Here is a 12,378-nt window from a genome sequence, read left to right on the forward strand (position 1 = left end):
GAAAAGTTCCTAGAGGTGTTACTTTTGTTCATTAATTTCATCTACTGTTTGGTCTTAAGTTCGATTGAAACCAACAGTTGGTACCCACCGTTCGTAGCTCAAGAACCAACCCACGACGCCACAACGTAAGAGAAAATGAACAAATACTCCACCAGCAACCGAGGGTGATGATCAGCAAGCAGGAGATCAAGAACGAAGGTCGGTAACCTTTGAGCAGAACGTGGACGACGGCGGCCAAAGATACCAAAGGATTGAAGCAAATGTCAGAACCAGAAGTGCGAGGAAAAGGGCAGAAGGTGATGCTCAGCCTAGGCATGACCTTTCATCATTGCTTCTGCCAAAATTCCTGATGTTTCCCATCCCCATTACGAACCTCTTCAAGGATTTTCATCACTGAATTCCGGATGCCAATGTACACCCACCCCAGTTACTACCGAGCCATTCCATGCTACATGAATGGAAGATTAATTGGATCGTGGCTATGGAATACAGACCACATCATGAACCGATCTAAAACTATTGGCAGAGTCCTTGACCCTCATTGGTGGCTGCCGCTGCAGATTCATGGGAAGCGCCTGCTGCAGATCATGAGTTGGCACCTGCTCCTCCACGCTATGCCACACGGGCGCGGGAGGCGGGATTGGGGCGTCATGCAGCAGGTCTTCAGGCAGCCTCATCGAGGGCCGTGCAGCAGCTCCTCTGCCGAACTCGTGGAGGGCATGGACAGGAATGAGGAGGAGGTGTGGCCGGCGAGCGCGTGCGAGAAAGATGGGGGGAGTGAGGGCATCGGCGGCGGACAAGATTTCGGAAAAGTGGAGGCGCTCGGGATGGAGGAGAGCGAGATGGGGGCCACAAGGCTCGCTTCGCGCGGGTGGGCGACAGGGTGAAAAACTGAAAAATGTGGCGCTGGTCTTGTGGGGCTGCTAGGATGCGTGCGGGAGAAAAAAGACCCGCTAAAAACAAAACAACTTGCTACGAATTACAAATAACTTGCGCCAGATAAAAACAGATACACGCAGGCTTCATTGCCTAATTTTAGCCACTGACTGTTCGATGTAGCATGCATATTTGCCGACGAACCATTCATGTGTAAATATGAACATCTTTATCCACGGACAGTTGCTCTGCAAAATAAGGATCACCGATGAATCGTTTGTTGGGAAGTTTTACCCATGGACTGATCGTTGATAATAGTAGACTTTTACCAATTGACGTCTATCGCTAATCTGGTGTTGTGGTGGTGTGTCCTAGCAGTGTAGAAATTCCCAGTGTCTCCCATCTCCAACGGAAAACATCATATCACCCGGCACGAAACTGCCATTGTCTTCAAAACCACAACCTACTTCTCATCACTCATGGTTCTCCTACCGTTTTATGGTCTAGTCATTCCATACAAATGAGCTGAAGTTAATTTTAGCATTAGATGTAGCCTCTGACAGATTTGGTATGGCGGAAAGTACCAATAATAGTATTCTGTTCATTAATTAAGAACTCACATAATGACATTTACATACAGTTGATTATTGCAATCTCATTTTTATATTTGACTATGCACCTCCTATATTCTATAAAAAACCATTTGATTACTTCTCCATAAGATTTCAATCCTTAGGAGTGATTAATAAAACTGAACAACTTCTAAATCAATTTTTGCTCCACTAGAAGGAAATACAACCGCGACAAGATTCATCGTTCACCTGTTCAGAACGACATATAGGTGGCACAACTAGTGATCCAATTATCCAAAATGGCCAGGATAAGACATGTCTCCCCAGCAAAAGTTCCTGGCGCATCCCATCCACATGATTCCATTGAGGCAGCTCTCCTAGCTAGTTCACGTTGAAATGGTGGCTTGCATTGCCATAATGTTTCTTACCTGTAATCACTCTGGGAGGGCAATGGAGTTTTGATGGGAACAGAGCAAGAGTTAGTGAAGATTCAGTTCGATCCAGATCATGTGACATGGTTGGGATTATATACGACTCCCACCGTGAGGAGTCGCGAGAGAAATATGTCCACTGGATACTTATATGAATTGATTACCCCTGTAGAAGGCTCCCCAGACCATACTTGACCCATGTGCTTCAGTGCTTGTGTGACCGCTGCCACCATATAGTTGATGCGAAAGATCGAAGACTATGTTTTTGTACTGGCTACAGCTCAACAAAATAATTTGTTTGTTTGCGTTCCTACAACTGTTCATCGTGGACGGTTGCAAATGCAAAATACACCAGAGTCGGCATCGTGGATGATTCGTTCTCGTGGACGGCATCCAGCACCATCCCTTGCCAAAATAAAAGCAGAACACTAGCTAGCGCCACCTAATGGGGAATTTAGGCCCCATCTTTTGATAGGTAGATGATAAGTCGATTGTGGAGATCTCGACATAGATGATCCAGGACTTCGACCGAACAGATCAATGCTCTTGCAATCACAACACCACAGCTTCAATGGTTATCAACCGAGCACGTAACCCGGAAGACCTTGTCAAGAAGGCTAATTCCTGCAAGTGAATCGAGAATACAAGCAAGAACGGTAAAGGCAATCTGAAATTGCAAGTTGGGGTATCACAAACCAAAGTAGCAGCCTAGTCGGTCCGGTACAGAGGTGAAATCTCACAAACAAAGTGTGTAGATGAAATCTAAGCAAAACCCAAATGTTTCAGAAGTACATAGGTGGTACTTATACTAGGAATAACCCTCCTAGATGAGTTATGGGCACAGGCCACCATGTTGGGAGTTCGAAGGTCAACTGGTTCGTGCATTCATGAAGTCTCTTCAAGTTCTCGCGCGTCTTCTTGCCTTCTGTGCAGTCTTTAGTAATTAAGCCATAAGTTTTTATTGGGAAATCCAATTGATGCTCCGTTTGTTGCATTGAAAAATAGACTTCGGGGGTGTTTGGCAGGGAGGGGCTAAATTTTAGCCCCTGTCACATCGGATGTTTGGACACTAATTAGGAGTATTAAACATAGTCTAATTACAAAACTAATTGCACAACCCCTAGGCTAAATCGCGAGACGAATCTATTAAGCCTAATTAGTCCATGATTTGACAATGTGGTGCTACAGTAACCATTCGCTAATGATGGATTAATTAGGCTTAATAGATTCGTCTCGCGATTTAGCCTATGGGTTCTGCTATTGGTTTTTTAATTAGCTCATATTTAGTCCTCCTAATTAGCATCTGAACGTGTGATGTGACAGGGCTAAAGTTTAGCCCCTGACATCCAAACGCCCCCTTCATATCCTTTCCAGCAATGTATAACATGCACCATAAAACGTCACAGGTTGGTACAGGATTGCACGGAAAGTTGAGGCAGTTGTTACATAAACTGAATCTTTGTGTGCATAAATGTTGTTACTTGAAGTAGCACTTGATACTTATGCAAGCAGGGGTTGGTTGTATGTAAATTTTCCTGATCCCATGTTCCTAAGAAATAAAACATCACAAGATTTTAGTAGCAGCCCATCCTCACAAATATTAGAATAACGCACCTCATAATTCAAGTGACGAGCACGTCACATTGGTCCTTTTAATGTTGGTGTAGAATTTGCAGCAGGGATTGTATCTGATGGAGGGATGTCCTCACTACCACCAATTTCCCAGCTCACACTGGTGTATCGGCATGCCGTGGTGTAACAACCCAAAATTAAAGTGTCATTAACTGTGTATAGTTCATAAGATATTTGAATTCATCGTTTATGATTGGTACTCTATGAACTAATAGACTGTGCTTTTGAGCAACATACGCTTTGTATGCTAGAAAGTGTAAAAGGTGTACATGTTGACCGGATGTTTTAAGGAGGGGCAAAAGTTGACTTTTTGATCCATAGCTCGCATTGAAAATTGGTGACCGTAGATGCGTAGATCTCTTCGAAAGCAATCCGTTTGACTACTCACATGTAGTATTCGGATTTAACATCATGAAGTTTTATGCAACCGAAGAATGAAGGGATGAGATGAATCAAGAAAAATAGAGGAGGCACGTAACCCTTACCCCCAACCCCCTTTTCTGGCCGCCCCCCTTCCCCTCCTCACGAAACCCCTCCCCCGACATGCCTCCTCCTCCCCCTACTGCCCCCTCTCCCCCTCTAGATCTCCTCCACTGCAGCAAGGATTGAGAAGAGAAGGAGCAAGATGGATTCAGGAGGAAGACAGGATCAAGGAGATATGCTAGATTAGTGTTTACCCAACCTCCCCTTGCGGATTTTCATGGGGAAGCCTTGGGTAAGAGTGGGATCCGTCTCCTTCCTCTGTAATTAAGTATTTTTGGAGGTTTTGCCTGTGGGGGATTAGAGGATCAGAGGTTAGATTCGAGTTTAACTTCATTTTCCAGTTGCGGTTTCCTTGCAGATTCGATAGTTTATTTAGGGTACGAGTTTTGGATATGCTAGGTGCGGAATTGATTCTTGAGATATATTAGGAAGTTGTGGAGGATTTAGTAAGTTTTCCAAACTTGTATTTAATTGCAATTTTTGGTGGAGTGGAACTCGAGATATGGCCGAATCAATGTGACTATTTGTGTTTGCCTAGCGGATCGGGTCAAGTCTGTTCATTGGTATTTTTCACCTCGTAAATGGTCGAATTGGCTCTTCCAACTATGGATACTTTTGTATAGGGATAAAAGTTCTTCCTGTCAGCAAAATTTCATAATTTTGCTGCCTGGGCTGTTAGGCAGATTTAGAAGTGCCGTTTTGAGTTGTGTTTTAGGTGGCCTTAGAAGTTTTATAAAATTATAGTTTTGCTACCAAAGTTTTAGTTTTATTCTCTGAAGTTTCTAAATACATATTTATTTGATACCTAATCTATTGTATAAAAATAGATACGAAAAAAAGAAGCATTGCTGCTGTTCATTGATGACGGTGACAAGGAATGTAGCTTGTCTATTCTCATTCATATTAAGGTTTTGGACATATGAACACTTTATGTTTCTATATGAAAATACCATTTGGGGTTACTGCGCTGATATACATAAGTGTTTTAGTAGGTGGGGTTGCTAGGTGGCGTGTAAGTCTACATGGTTGATAAAGGAAAGTGAATGTAGTTGTTGCATTGCTACAACTTTAACATGTTATTTTTACTACCTCCACTTATAAAATGCAGTGCACATATTTATATGTGGTAATCTGTAATATTATACATGATGTTTACAAGTATGCGAAGAACATGAATATTTCATTCTAATATAGCTATATGGAGGGTATACAGTTTTTTTTCTTTAACATGGGTGAATGGATGAATGGATTATTCAATGGATGAGGGGTTATGAAAATATGGTTGAGGTTGAAAGTATGTTTTATATATGGCATATACTTGGTGATTTATCTTATTATATATTTTTTCCCTACCATACTGAAGTCTATGGAATCCTCAGTGGTTTGATAGTTGTTGGACCTGTTGTAGAGGTATGTTGATCTTGGTGTGGCATTTACGCTACTTCATGTCTCCTAGTGCTAACATGTTTAGGTTATGAGTAAGGTCAGAAGTAGTTTCCTACCGGTTTTGATGTATGTGTTCAAACATAAGGATGAAATTTTGGGTTGAGTAGCTCTATCTCAAAAAGCTCCTTTTCAATGTGACATATATGCCTTGGACTTAGATTATGAAATGGGTGCCTTGCTCCGTATTTAAATTGTTAATCATTAAGTGATATCATGTATATGTTTAGATTAAGGGGGGACCTATAGATAGCATGGTATGAATAACTATTTTGTTAATACTTGGCATATATGAAACTATCATTCAATCATGGTTGATATACTTATGTCAAAGAAACCAATTTATGTATCTGTTTATATTTGTTATCATGGCTTGTTCTCTGTTCAGCATGGAGTATGTGGTATTTGGATTTTGGAGATGGCATTTATCTTGTGGCATTGCATTTCATTACATTGCATGCCACTTGGAGTTATGTCGCAAATCTATGGTTGTGATCGTACTGGTACAACATCGTTTATTGGGTATAACGATGCAACTTCATACCTTCATACCTTGTTGGGTATGAAGGCAAGAGTTCATGTGCATATGCATATAGCATCGTCTAATTGGTATAACAATGCAGCTTCATACCTTGATCGGTACGAAGGCAGGAGTTTCATGTGCATTGATATTCATTTCGGGATGGTTTGAATGTTGGATGTGATGAAGTTACAATGTGAATATACTATGATAAATTATGCCCTTATGTTGACATGCACTGTGGTATGGCATATGGGATTTCAGATACACTATATGTGGGCTTTTGCATTCACATGCTTTGTTTTACCTATATTTGGATATTGGATTGACATAGTTACATTGAAGCAAATATGGTAAGGGGTTCCTCTTGGTGGTCATGTGTGTGATTATGGAGATATTATGTGTGTTGTTGCGTTGCATTCCAAGGAACTCCAATTATATTGCAAATGATATTTCATATTTTTTGTTACGGTATATGTTATGCACTTATGCTTGCTTTATTTCTAGTTGTCAGAGAGACCTATATACTATGGGTTTATGCGGGCTGCTAACCATAATTGTACATGGATCTTATATTATTTCTTATGGTAGCTTGTACAAACTAATGTTTATTTTGTTTTGCCTTAATCGCCTAATTCTTGGTATATTAAGTAGATTGGTGGAGTTGTATTTCTAATACTTGTTACTTTATCAAATGATTCGTTAATCTATGTGGTTTAAATAGCTTGTTAAAGTAGTTTGCTTGTGAGATTATCCAATCTCACCCTTGTTTTTCCTCCCCAGGTTGTCCTTTGAAGCTAGCATGGAGGGAATGGGTTAGTTGCACATCATACACTTCCACGAGATCTCATATAATGTTAAGATGTATTCTTCTAAGTTTTGTGAGATGTTAGGGTTTCCTTATTCATGTTTGCTAAAAATATGCAGTTGTTATGTTGGAGAATCACGCTTCATATTTTGTCTATCTATTGTTGCTTCCGCGTTGTGCTTGTTTCAATGTATATGCTGTCAAAATTTTCTATTTTGGCACTTTGTAGTGTAGTTGTGTAGCATCCTAAGGTTTCGTGATACTTGGGGTGTTACACATGGCCCACTATATTCTCTGGTAGTCTCGCTGCCTGGAAACGTTAGGTGATGATACCATATAGTGGGGTGTGTACATGAATGCATTCATCAGCTGCCTCTTACTTTCAGTTGGTTTGGAGTTCTCGTGTGTCCAATACCCAAGCCACACCCTCACAATCACCATTCAACCATGGCACTGTAACTGCCCTTCACACTACTGGAAGAATGACTTCCAGTACCGGTCGGGAACCCCTTTAGTACTGGATGCCCGACTGGTACCACTTGTTCGAAAATGCTACACCATTTAGTATCGGTCAAAATACCTGATAGTAAATACGTTATTTAGTACCGGTCGGTAATACAAACTGGTACTAGATGCCTCTCCTCCGGCTTCAATCTCGCCACTGTGTTATATAAGGGATTTGAAGTTATATTTTGGATGTAGCCTATTTTCTTATAGATAAGGTACCTTGTAGCTGCCTGCAGAAAATTGAGCATTTTTGTTTTTATTGAATCAATAACATGCTATATAGCTGGGGGACCATTAGCGTGAAAATCAAGTACACCAGCTATAAATGAGTCATTTAGGGATAAAATGCTTGAGCATTTTTTCTCTCTCCACTATAAGTGAAACAGCACAGGCAGCGACGGCACACACTAAAACCCATAATATAATATCGTAACAACACATGGCGACTGTATTTCTCTCAGTGTGTCACATACTCAAATGCACCCCCCTATCAAATATAGAAAACAAAGAGAAACAGAATGATAATTCAAGCAAAGAATTAAAATAAGGGATCAATTAACCCTCTAGTCCCTGTTGAGGCCAACAACCTATCACTAAGAGTCTGTCGTCTGTCGCCATCCCTCTGGGAACGGCCATGTATGCGATGGCCCCTGTCGTGCCTTGCCGGCTCCTTCTTCATGGTGTTTGAGAACGACGGCCTGCTGGAATAGTACCACAGGACACGTGTTGCTGCCGGTGCCCGTGCTTTGACTGTGCAAGAGTGGCTAGCGGTCATGGTACCAGTGGCGTCGTGGACAAGCGTATGGTACCTTGACATGGACGAGCAACAGCTGACGGAATGGTCTTCATGGCCGCCGCTATGGGCGCGGGCCGTGAGGAAGCTGCACCGATACAGTGGAGGGCGGCAGACAGGTTGCACTGCAAGCAGAGCCAGCTCTATAATTTTAAGATCTCCTGGGCAAGCAAGTACATAAGGACCGTTGAACTAATTTTTAATATCAAAACTAAAGTATACAGTACAAATAATAAAAATTACTTTGCAATATATGTATAGCTCATAAACATAACAATAGTGTAAAAAAAACTAAAAACAATAACCATTATGATTACCTCAAATAAAAATATAATGCTTCAGTGCTTTGTAAAAAATCGTTTTTGGGCATTTCTTAATGCAAAATCTTCAAGAACAGTATCAAGATTAATGTTGCACATAGCTAAGCCATTCAATCTTTCTTGTAACATAGTTGATCTAAAATAATTTTTCAATACTTTCAATTTGGAGAAACTTCTTTCGGCTGATGCTACTGTCACTGGAATAATTAAGAGAATCCGATATGCAATGGAGATATTCAGGTAGCAATCCGCAGCTTTAACAAACTGAAGAATCTCAGGTGCTGACATCAATTCTTCTGGCAAAGATACTTGCAATAATTTTAATTTAGAGAAAAAATCATCCAACTCAACATCAGACTTGTTGTCATGAGAAAAAGATTTTGCAAAAGTAGTGCAGCACTTTCGTAGATCATTATCATGCAAGAACTTCAGATTTTCTGAGTTGAATAAGAAACCAAATATTTTTCAAATTTCTTTAGCTATTCAAATTGACTAGTCTAACTTTGAACTCATCTATAGTTGAAAGTTGTAATTCTTCAGTTTTATCATTTTGTTCATCAAAATGCTTCTTTCTTTTACCTTAACGTTTTGTAGGAAATTTTGGCTCTATGTCCATATTTAGATGCAATGAATTTTGCAGTCTCAATACTAGCATTGAAGCCTTCTTCTCTGTACTTCTGGAAATATGAGATGACCCCTTCAATTTGTTTGAGAGTAGCATCTAAGCGCACAATATTAGATTGTAATTTTTTGCTCACCATGTTGGTAGTAGATAAAATATCATCTCAGATAACCATACCAACTATAAATTAAAATTTCTCAAGTGCAATTACCAATGATTGAGCATCACTTACTATTTTTGGGTCATCAGTAGAAGTTCTTTCCACTTCCTTCAATGCTGATATTATTTGTGGGGCTTGATACCTGATAGGTTGCACACTCTTTATTCGACTCTCCCAACGAGTATCAGACAAAGGTTTGACAGTAAACATCTCAACATTATCGGTCAAAATTTTCCACCTTTTAGTAGAGCGTGCAAACAAATAATATATCCTTTGTATAACACCGAAGAATGAAATAGCTGACTTGCAAGATTTTGCCATGTCACAAAGAGTGAGATTCAGATTATGACATGGCATAATGCTCTTGGATTAGTTTCAAGCAAACGTGTCTGCACACCTTTGATATTTTCCTTTCATATTGGAACCATTATCATAACCTTCACCTCTCACATCATCAATGTTCAAATCAAGAAAACGAAGTGCATCCAACAAAACATTAAAAAGTTCCAATCCGAAGGAAGAACGGCCATGCATGCGATGGCCCCTGTTGTGCCTTGCCGGCTCCTTCTTCATGGTGTTTGAGAACGACGGCCAGCTGGAATAGTACCACAGGACACGTGTTGCGGCCCGTGCCCGTGCTTTGACTGTGCAAGAGTGGCTAGCAGTCATGTACCAGTGGCGTCGTGGACAAGCGTATGGTACCTTGACATGGACGAGCAACAGCTGACGGAATGATCCTTCATGGCCGCCGCTATGGGCGCGGGCCGTGTGAGGAAGCTGCACCGATCGATACAGTGGAGGGCGGCAGACAGGTCAGCACAGTAGAAATTCCCAGTGCCTCCCATCTCCAACAGAAAGCATCACCCGGCCCATTCAACATTGAAACTACCATTATCTTCAAAACTACAACCTAGTCACATCGGTCCTGGCATCTCCTCCAATTATATGGTATATTCATTCCATACAATGATACAAATGAGCTGAAGTTTTATTTTTGGATGTCACCTCTGCCAATAAAGCCTGTAAATTAATTTCATGATGGATGTACATTTTTAGGTGCACTCATTAAATTCAGCTCTTAGGTTTCCATTGACCCCACAACTGCATAGTAGTAAGAAGGAAGAAAAATGACGATGTTGAAACACTAAAGGAACATGCAGGTTTCTTTTAGAGAACCCCAAAGTAGCATCGGACCAGCGCGCGTGCAGTCATGACTGCAAAGTGGTGCGGTTAATCATTGACTGCAAATTGAGAAGGTTACATGTGGAAGTTTGGTGATTCTTAGGATTTGTGTGCAAACTGTTTCGCAGTCTTCCTTTTTATTTCTTTCATCTCGTTGACACCAAATGTTCTTTCAAGTAGTAAGAACAAACTCAAGGGAACGCTGTAAAAAAGTGCACGTCTTCTTTCATATGCAGAACACATAAAAACACACCACCATTCGATTTTTACACCGCAGAAAATTACAGGGACTCTAGGCAATGATAACTGTTAGAAGATCAGATAAGATGGTGAGAAAATAGTCTTATAAAAACATGTTACAATCCATCTCCTATTGTTGGGTTACAAATCATCTCCAAATATATATTCCGCGAGAGGCACGGTACCAATTGGTCCTACAAGACGAGAAAGAGCTTGCTAGGCTGAGAGGCGTGTAGTACATGATGTAACTAATATTGCCCCATGCTCCGTGTAAAAATGCCACGATCTCAACACCATCAACAAGCTAGCTAGCTTGCAGGCCTAGCTGGCGTGGTGATCCACCCTGTATCAGTCTTTGGTGATGCGTCTTGAGTTATTACTCCCTGTGTATCCCATCCCTAATAACCTCTCCATGGGTCACCATGCTATCACTAGCAGAGGGTGTCACATTTCTAACGGCCAAAAACCGTTGTTTCAGCTTAGCAAATGAGTACTAAAGGAGGTGTGAATTTTGTTGTTTCGGATGTTTCCTCTACTGAACAAGAAAGCAGGTGAACTTTCTCCCCCTCGAAGGGTGTAGTTTTATATGCTTAACTCATGAACCAAGGATCTAGTCTTTCATTTATTTACCCACCAGGTATTTAGCTACATTGACAGCATGCTTTGCATGTAGACAAGTACACTAGCTATTAATAGCTTTTCTTGTAGTTTTCTGATGGAACACTAGCTTTTAGGAGGTGATATTATTAGCAAGATAGCTAGAGACTCAGTCACTAAAATCGACCAGGAGTAGTATTGCTGGGGCGATGGACAGGCACATGACTGAGGAGAGCTGGGTAGCTTGCACGGTCCCTCCGCGGCAGGGAATCAAGAAGGTAAGGGACGAGCCTTCATGGCGGTGAGGGAGACTAGGTCGCCTCCTCCACCTCTTCCTCGCAAGCTCACAGCGAACCAGATCTCGGGTGGGATGGGCCTTGTTCCTGAAAGTATGCTGAGCAAAACAATACAAGCATATAGAATAATGTTCATAGATATGTGTAGTCATGCATATAATAGGGTTTATAGTATGTGACAGGCTCGAGTCCTTTCTGTTGCTTAGCCAAACAGGAGTGTTGAAGCGGCACCATTTCGTATTTTATTGTATGCCAAAAGCAATGAACATAGACCATCCATCCGTTTTAATTTACCGTTCATAAAACTATATTTATTATGAAAAATAGTTTCATACTTATTCCGTTACAAATTACAAGTCACATTTGTCCTAAACAAAATTTTACTAACTTTGACCAAATTTGACCAAGAGTTGTAATTGGGAGACACTCCCTGCCCCTAGCTATCAAAGGTTCCATATGTTTAAAGGTGCCATGGATTAGTCCCCAACACAATTCCGTTGTTATTTTTTTTGCACCACTGAAAATCTAAGAATTGAGAAGAAAGTGACCGTTGTTAATTGAAATGAACAGCTGATAAAAATGTTTAATTGATGTATATATGGTTTTAGGCTTCAAATTCATCTATGAATAATATTGGCAAACAGCAAGAAGGGGCAGGTATAATCAATGAAGCCAAGCAGCTTCATATTGCTGATGAGGAGCAGTCTAGAACTCCCAATGTATCCTATGCCCATTAGTTGGAAAAAACATTTCACTTGTCATCACTAATTTCCCATTGCCATGCTATATTCAGCGTACTCTTCACCTCCGTTCCCGTTTTGGTCTAGCCTAGGCATTCCATTCCAAAGGAGACGTTACTTTTTTTTAATTGGACATTGCCTGATCAGTTGCACCAG

Source organism: Setaria italica, chromosome II, assembly GCF_000263155.2.
Source record: "Setaria italica strain Yugu1 chromosome II, Setaria_italica_v2.0, whole genome shotgun sequence".
NCBI classification, from domain to species: domain Eukaryota; kingdom Viridiplantae; phylum Streptophyta; class Magnoliopsida; order Poales; family Poaceae; genus Setaria; species Setaria italica.